At 46.7% G+C, this 8,214-nt stretch overlaps 2 protein-coding genes across 9 annotated transcripts in view; one reads left to right on the top strand and one right to left on the bottom strand.

The window, feature by feature from the left end:
* LOC110014093 (NACHT, LRR and PYD domains-containing protein 12-like) overlaps window positions 1-8,214 on the top strand; it is a 471,367-nt gene that overhangs the window by 370,370 nt on the left and 92,783 nt on the right. The window lies entirely within an intron of this gene.
* Window positions 1-8,214, bottom strand: part of LOC105355210 (NACHT, LRR and PYD domains-containing protein 12) — a 212,952-nt gene that overhangs the window by 166,978 nt on the left and 37,760 nt on the right. The gene's annotated exons all lie outside the window — the stretch shown is intronic.

Here is an 8,214-nt window from a genome sequence, read left to right as displayed (position 1 = left end):
AGGTTTTACTTCGTCCAAACACGAAGGGGACAGACAGATGAACATGGTACATTCAAAGTCCGAACCAACGAGCTCAGGGATGGGGTTGGTATAAAAACCCTGCATTTGCATATTCAGAAGATCGTCTGATGGACCTCGTGTGAAAAACACACCCACAGGTTACTGGTGGAGAGAAGCTCCAAGGCTAAAGTGAAGATAAGTCTGAGGCCTGCTCAGCAGAAAACATGCACAGAAAAGAGGGAGTATGAGAAGAAACTGTTAGAACAATAGTTTGGCTGTGCTGTCTTCAAATGTAATTTAATTTTGAGATGACAATACATGCTCAGTGAATTAAGTTTAAACCATTAGTGTAATAAAAGTTAAAGGCAGTTTCTAACTATTCTTCACATACCCCCCTGTTTGTCATATCAAAATTATATATGGAAAGTCAGCAGAACTCCTGTCATCATCAACCATATTATACCATTTCACGAAGATTTTCAGTATAGGCAGCATATCGGCTCTGCATCGAAAACAAGTGTAGAGGTACAGGTAAATTCAAAAGAAAACATAAAATCAACGTGAAGAAATGAGCACATCAGAGGTGGTAGGTGATACATGAGTGTTGATGCGAAAACCTCCAGGGCTAAACTTATACCATCTGTGTGAAACATTCAGTGAGCAGTCAGGGAGGGCAAAACTCATCAACGGCTCAGCAGCCATCACTAAGGATACGCATGCATCACCAGTCCAAAACTCGGCACAATTTCATTAATTAAAGTTACATAGAACAAGAAACAAATTAAGAAATAAAGAAAATAAAAAAAATCAAATCAAACAAAAGAAAAACAATAAAATAAATCTGTAAAGACCAGTTTCAACCACGAGCGGATGCGAATTAGGTTAATTGTTGGCATAATGCTGAGAGAGTCGGCCTAACAGCGATCATTCATTTGACACATGGAATCAACCAGGTGACGAAAAGAAAAAAAGAAAAACAACACACAGAGGACCGGAGTGACTAGTTTTATCAGTACACTCCACCAGAAGTAAACCAATAAAGTGGGGACCCAGACCAGTAGGCGTCAGTCATCTGAGAAGAAATGTGTGATTTAAGGGCCTTGACCTCACTGATGATGTGAGTGAGATCTCCAGAGGAAGAGGGAATAAAAGTACAAGATGAAACCACGAGCAATAGCTGGACCCATGTTAGCTGGTTCGAAGCTCACTGTAGCTGGAAGAGAGCAGCGCTAGAGGAAACACACCAGGGAGCGCCCCTCGCCAGGAGTAGTGTCACACTGGGTCGGCTTCGTAGTTGGACTTCAACCAGGGATGTGTCTCAAAATGTCAGTCTCGTAGGTTCTCAGCAATTTACAGTGGCTTACGTGAATCCAGGAGGGTCGTTCAGCGATTCATACTGCAGGTGGCATGGTGAGGAGAACCTTGAAGGGTCCTGTCCACCTCAGGTGTGACCAATCAGTCCGTTGAATGGCCTTCAGGTAAAGCAGGTCACCGACAGGGGCCTTCTGGTCGGGATGCAGAGTCTGTGGGGAGGAGAGAGCTGGAGGCAGACTCAATGTTTCCTTTGTTCTCACAGCTTTCTTCAAACAATCATGTAAATCATCAATGGTGTCAATAGAGCCAGGCATGAGAGTAGAAAAATTCAGGAAAAAAATAAAATAAATAAAAATTAAAAAATAAAAATTGTGAAAAAACACATTGAAAGTGAAACAGACAAGAACTGCGTCTCATTTCAACAGCAGCATGAACAGGCTGATAACAGTTTGACCAATGGTAATGCTTGGACGGAAGGGAGTGGAGCATACTGCATGTGATTCTGGAGAACTCGCACAAGAGAATCACAGGTGACATTGTTTTAACTATCAGCAGCGCAAGCAGCTACAGCTTACAGCGAGTGAGTAAAGGTGGGGGGCTGATCAGATAAGGTGGTGAGGTCCGGGGAGAGAAACAATTTTGCTAGAAACAGAAGCTAAATGTCCCAAAAAATTTTAACCTGAGTTTGGGCCAGCTGAAGTTTAGTCTTACTGCACTTATTGCCCTGAGAGTTAAAACTTAGAAAGATTAGCAGACATGCCCATTAAAAAAAATATATATATATATAAGGCGAGTTAGGGAACCAGAGATCCTCAGGAATGCTTTTAAGGGGTCAATCCTGATTTACAAGCAGAAATGCAGGGACCTGATCAGTGGGGTCAGAAGGCTGCAATCAAACTTTTTATGAGCAGGGGAAAGTGAACTAAAAAAAGGGAAGGCTGCACCAGCCATCCGAGTCTGATCATGTTTATACAAGTGGGAGGTGTGTCCTCCACAAAATGATCCACATCTGCTTTGTAAGAAATGATACTTTCTATAGCTTTTTTCTGAGCATCTACCCTAGTCCATATCCTAAACACTAAAATGCACACTAAAACGCGTCCTATCTTCATTCTGAGAGCTGAGAAAGCTGTTACATCTGCTTACAACGGAGAAATCACCCCTCCTTTCTGCAAGTTTTCATCCGCCTGTCTGCAGGCTCGGGCACGCGCACTCTGATCTGTGAAGCTGCTCCCCCTCCTTCTACTCTGTCCTGCACTTTGAGGCTGCTTAACTTTCTATGAAATCCATACTCTTTAACCCATTTATCCAAATACTTGATTGATGTCTGCTCCTGACTTTCCACATACTTCCAAACTTTATGAAAAGTTTTCTGGACCTGAGCAATGTGCTTTCTTACTGTTTAGTGAGATTTTGTGAATGAGTCCCCCCCATCTTTTAGAGGTTTTTGATCGACGATCAGCTACAACGTTCTCAGGAAGTCATCGACCACACCATGCTTCTACAAAGGCTAGGCCCCTTTGCGGATGTGGCTGTCCTGAGAACCAGCTTCTCAATTTCAATCAGAAACCAGAGCTCCCACCCAAGTAACCCTTTTTATGGATTCTCCAGCGCTGAATCTAATCAGCAGAAAAAGCTTGGAGAATCAGAAAAGAAGCCTAATTATTTGTCAACTGAGTCACCATATTCATTATGCATTTATTTAGAATAAGATATGAATCAAAGCCATCATGAGGCATTAATCAAAGCGAGCATACACCACAGAAGCCGTCGCAGAAAGCACAGTCAGACATAGACAGAGACATAAAAAAAACGTTACACACACATGAAGTCCCCGGAGCTCCGTTTATTCCCAAATGCCGTGCACGACGCGCCTTAACCGAATCTGTCCGTCCACACAGCCGACAGCACGTTTTTTCTCTTAAGCTACACACTTCTCCCTGTCATCTCCCGTGAAGGAGGACACATGCACCCGCAGCAGGCTGACTGCAGGCGCTCCTGTGGTCAGCGTGCACGCGCAGCACTGTGACTGCACACGGCTCTCCCTGTTCTTCCCCAAGAGATGAGGCACCCACACACAAGACACAGACACAGTCAACATACAACCCTAGCAAGTAAAGAGAGGACAGACTTTCTGTGCTGCATACTCACTTCGATCAAATAACCTCGTTATTTGATGAGGGTCCGACGCCGCCGAGGGCACGACTGGATCCAAGGGCGAGGGCCGCCGATCCTGAAGGCGGATGTTTCAATGCTGAGACTGTGGTCTCAGACCACGCGTGGCTTTCGGGCAACCCCCCCCAGGGGCTCCAGCGATGTCCAGGGCGTCAGTCGGCCGGCTCAGAAGGACCAAATGTGAGGAAACTGGATTCTCTAGAAAGGACTGTATTAAATATTAGGTTTGTACCCGTCAGTTACTTGCACACAAAAATAAATGAATAACGACTCAGAGACAAAACTTAGCTTTTGTGGAGGTTTTACTTCGTCCAAACACGAAGGGGACAGACAGATGAACATGGTACATTCAAAGTCCGAACCAACGAGCTCAGGGATGGGCTTTGGTATAAAAACCCTGCATTTGCATATTCAGAAGATCGTCTGATGGACCTCGTGTGAAAAACACACCCACAGGTTACTGGTGGAGAGAAGCTCCAAGGCTAAAGTGAAGATAAGTCTGAGGCCTGCTCAGCAGAAAACACATGCACAGAAAAGAGGGAGTATGGGAAGAAACTGTTAGAACAATAGTTTGGCTGTGCTGTCTTCAAATGTAATATAATTTTGAGATGACAATACATGCTCAGTGAATTAAGTTTAAACCATTAGTGTAATAAAAGTTAAAGGCAGTTTCTAACTATTCTTCACAATTTTCCTGAGGACACACCCCTGTGGTGTTCCTGTGCTCAGGATCAGAGTGGATGATGTTGAGTCCCCGATTCTCACCACTTGGGGCCTGTTGGTGAGAAAGTCTTTGATCCAGAGGCACAGGGAGGCAGGCAGACCCAGGTTGTGAAGCTTCAGTGTCAGCTTGTCCGGGATCACCGTGTTAAAGGCTGAACTGAAGTCCACAAATAACATCCTGACATAGGTGTCAGGATGCTCCAGGTGGGACAGGGTAGCATGCAGGGCTAGTGAGACTGCGTCCTCTGTCGATCGGTTCTCCCTGTAAGCGAACTGATGACTGTCCAGAGTGGCAGGGATGATGTCCTTGATGTGGTTCAGGATGATCCTCTCAAAGCACTTCATGATCACCGGTGTCAGAGCGACCGGCCGGTAATCATTGAGGCACAAGACAGAGGATTTTTTTGGCACCGGCACGATGATGGAGGACTTGAGGCACACAGGAACTGGGGTGAGCTGCAGGGACCAATTGAAGATGTCCAGGAGAACTCCAGCCAGTTGATGTGCGCACAGCTTCAGAACCCGACCTGACACCTTATCTGGTCCTGCGGCTCTGCTGGTGTCGATCCTCCTCAGAGTGGAGCTCACCTGATGTAGCTGCAGGACGAGAGGCTCGGACTGCTCCTCCAGCTGTAATAGAGGACCAGAGTCTCTGCTGCTGCCGGGCGTCTCGAAGCGTGCAAAGAAGTTGTTTAGAGTGTCAGGCAGGGTGGGGTCATGAGTGGTCTGCTGCTTGCTGCTCCTGTGGTCTGTGATGGTTCTGATGCCTCTCCACATCTCCCGCGGGTTGTTATTAGCAAAGTGCTGTTCCACCCGTTGTCTGTGTCTGCGCTTGGCCTGGTTGATGCCCCTCCTCAGCTCTGTCCGGGCTCTGCTGTAGGCCAGCCTGTCACCTGACCTGTAGGCTGTATCCCGAGCTTTGAGCAAATACCGTACTGTTCCATCAAACCATGGTTTCTGGTTTGGGTAGACTTTGATGGACTTTGTGGGCAGAACAGCATCGGTGCAAAACTGCACATAGCTCAGGACGGATGTTGTGTAGGCCTCCAGGTCTGAGCCATCTTTAAACACCTCCCAGTCAGTGAGTTCAAAACAGTCCTGTAGTGCAGAAGAAGCCTCTTCGGTCCATACCTGAACTGTTTTGATGGTTGGTTTGGTCCTGCAGATCAGAGGTCTGTATGTGGGGGTTAGCTCCACAGAGATGTGGTCTGACATGCCCAGGGGCCTCATTTATAAACGTTGCGTACGCACAAAAGAAGGCGTACGCCACTCTCTACGCAATAGTTGAGATTTATAAAAAGCAAACTTGACGGGAAAATGTGCGGTCCTTCACGCAAGCTCTGACCCAGGCGTACGCACAAAAACGGGTGAAATGAGAAACGGCGACACCGTCGGCAGATGGAAGAAACACGTGAAAATGAAAATGACAATACTGCCTCCCATAAATAACATGAAGACTTCACAAAGCAAGTCTTACAATTAACAGCCTACACGAACACGAACACCCGTTTGATCGATCAGCAGTGAAACAAATAAAAAAATCAAACGAAAATTACAACAGAAATTCAAATGAACACATATTTGCAAAAAGAAAAGTGAAACATGTTCTGCAATATTGGCATGTTGTGCAATTCATCCTCATAAATAATATAAATAATATAGTTAACAGAACGAAATAATGTACACAACTGATATTCCCGTCAATGTGTCCGTCTGGCGGAGCAGATATAGGAGCAATCAGACAGACAGATGGATAGATAGAGAGAGATGCATTAATTGTCCACTAGGGAAAGATGTTTTCATAGTAAAACATTTCTTCATAAGCTACAGAATTATGGTATTCATGCATATGCCTTTAGTTTGTTTTATTTTTCATAAAACAATGTATGGCGTATGTCTCGACCATTCAGAAAGCAACAAGAAATTACATTTGCGCTGAACAATTTCCCATTTCCACGTGGATTATTACCGACATCTGTAGCTTGTCAGATGTAATTAAATGGATGGAAATAAAATGCCCCATCACAATGCGTAATGACGCACAATGGCTGATCTTGCGCTCTTAGAAGATGTGGCAAATGGAAGAATTCGGAGTGAACGCATCTTTAGACAACAAGGAGACTTGTTGGCAAACGAGGACGAGTGGCTTATGAGCCGGTTCCGACTTCCTCTGCGGGCTTTTGGGGGTGTGTCACCCGGTGCATCTGGCGCGTCGGTGTCCCCCTCCGCCTCAGTCACCACTCCACTTAAAAGGGATTCCCCAATTATTGCCGCCAGTCTCTCATCAGGAGGGGTCAGCTCCGGTGTCCCCCCCCCCCCCCCCCCCACACACACACACCCGTGGCAGACACGGGTGTGTGTGTGGGGGGGGGGGGGGGGGGGGGGTACAGCGCTAGACGTTTTTTTGCTTTGACTTTGATGTCCGACCTTTTCTTTTTTATTTCGGCCACGGTCCGAGGTTGTGAGGCTGCAGCATTTACGGCGTCTGCCACCGTTTGCCGCTCACGTGCCTTTTTGGCATTAGTAATGCCCACACTGTGCCCTCCAAACAACATTATTCTCCTCTTTTCCACCTCGCCAACGAAAACTTTCTACTTCACATTGAGTGAAGTTACGTTTTTTTGATTTTCTCTTCGTGTTTGGCATGGTTTCGCAATCAATGAATATTCATTTGTGGGCGTTTCACGGACTATTTATGGGCAACTATGGGCGTGTGATGAGGCCGCAAAAGCTGCGCTGCATTTAGAATTGGTTGTGATTTATTAAGGGAAAGATGCGTAGGATGTGCGTGCGCACGGTTTTATAACTCCGAATATTTCTGTGCGTACGCACGTCCTATGTTTCATCCGTACGCCACTTCTGACGCAAATCCTACGCAAAGTTTTATAAATGAGGCCCCAGGTGAGGAGCTGCTGCAGCTTTGTATGCACCTGGGATGTTGCAGTAAACTTGATCCAGTGTGTTGTTGTCTCTGGTGGGAAAGTGAATAAACTTCTGAAATTTGGGGAGCACTGCTTTGAGTTCCACATGATTGAAGTCTCCTGCCACGATCACAGCTGCTTCTGAGATGGAGTTCATCTGCCTGCTGATCAGACAGTAGAGCTCCTCTAGCGCTAGCTTAGCGTTAGCTTGAGGTGGGATGTAAACAGCTATGATCAGGATAGAGCAGAACTCCCTCGCCGTTCGAAATGGCCTGCATTTCACCGCCAGGTATTCCAGGTCGGGTGTGCAGTGCGTTCCGATGATGCGTGTGGCTGCACACCAGGAGTTGTGAATGTAAAGCGCCAGTCCGCCGCCTCTGCCCTTACCGGAGTCTGCAGTCCGATCCGCGCGGAACAAAGAACGGTCCGCTAGCTCCACCGCGGCGTTAGGTGTGTTATTGTCCAGCCAGGTTTCTGTTATGATGGCCACACAGCTGTCCATCCGCCGCGAGACGATCCGTAGCCGAAACTCATCCAGTTTGTTGGCGAGCGATCTTACGTTAGCGAGGAAGAGACTGGGGAGAGCTGGTCGATGCGGGTTAGCATGTAGCCTGGCGCGTGCTCCGCTTCTCCTCCCCCGCTTTTGTTTACGGTATCTTCTCCGTCTCCTTGGCCACAGGGGGGGGGGGGGGGGGGGGGGGGGGTATGGTTAAGGCCGTGGCAGTCCGTTGGATCTCGGGTGGTATAAAGTCCAACTTTGGGGGAGTATTAAATTGACAATTCCAACTAAGTTGAAGTAGTTCCGTCCTGCTGTACTGAGTAAACGCTTCCAGTGTCTGTAGCACCAACAAAAACATGAAAAAAACAAACAAAAACAGAGAGCGCTGTGCCGCTGCGTGTGCACGCGCCGCCGCCATCTTGGTATGAATATGAATATAATATGAATAATAATATGAATATGAATATAACTCGCTAGAGGAATGGACTAAAAACCTGCTTTCTTTTTTAAACATCCTTATGATTTTTACTCTTCATGTTTGGGCCGGACTAAACCACCCCTGCAGAAGAAGCTTGTGCCAAA

Source organism: Oryzias latipes, chromosome 2 (genome assembly GCF_053564925.1).
Source record: "Oryzias latipes strain Hd-rR chromosome 2, Olatipes_Hd-rR_3.1".
Taxonomy (NCBI): domain Eukaryota; kingdom Metazoa; phylum Chordata; class Actinopteri; order Beloniformes; family Adrianichthyidae; genus Oryzias; species Oryzias latipes.
The sequence above is the reverse complement of the archived record's forward strand: the minus strand, read 5'-3'. Positions and strand labels throughout refer to the sequence as shown.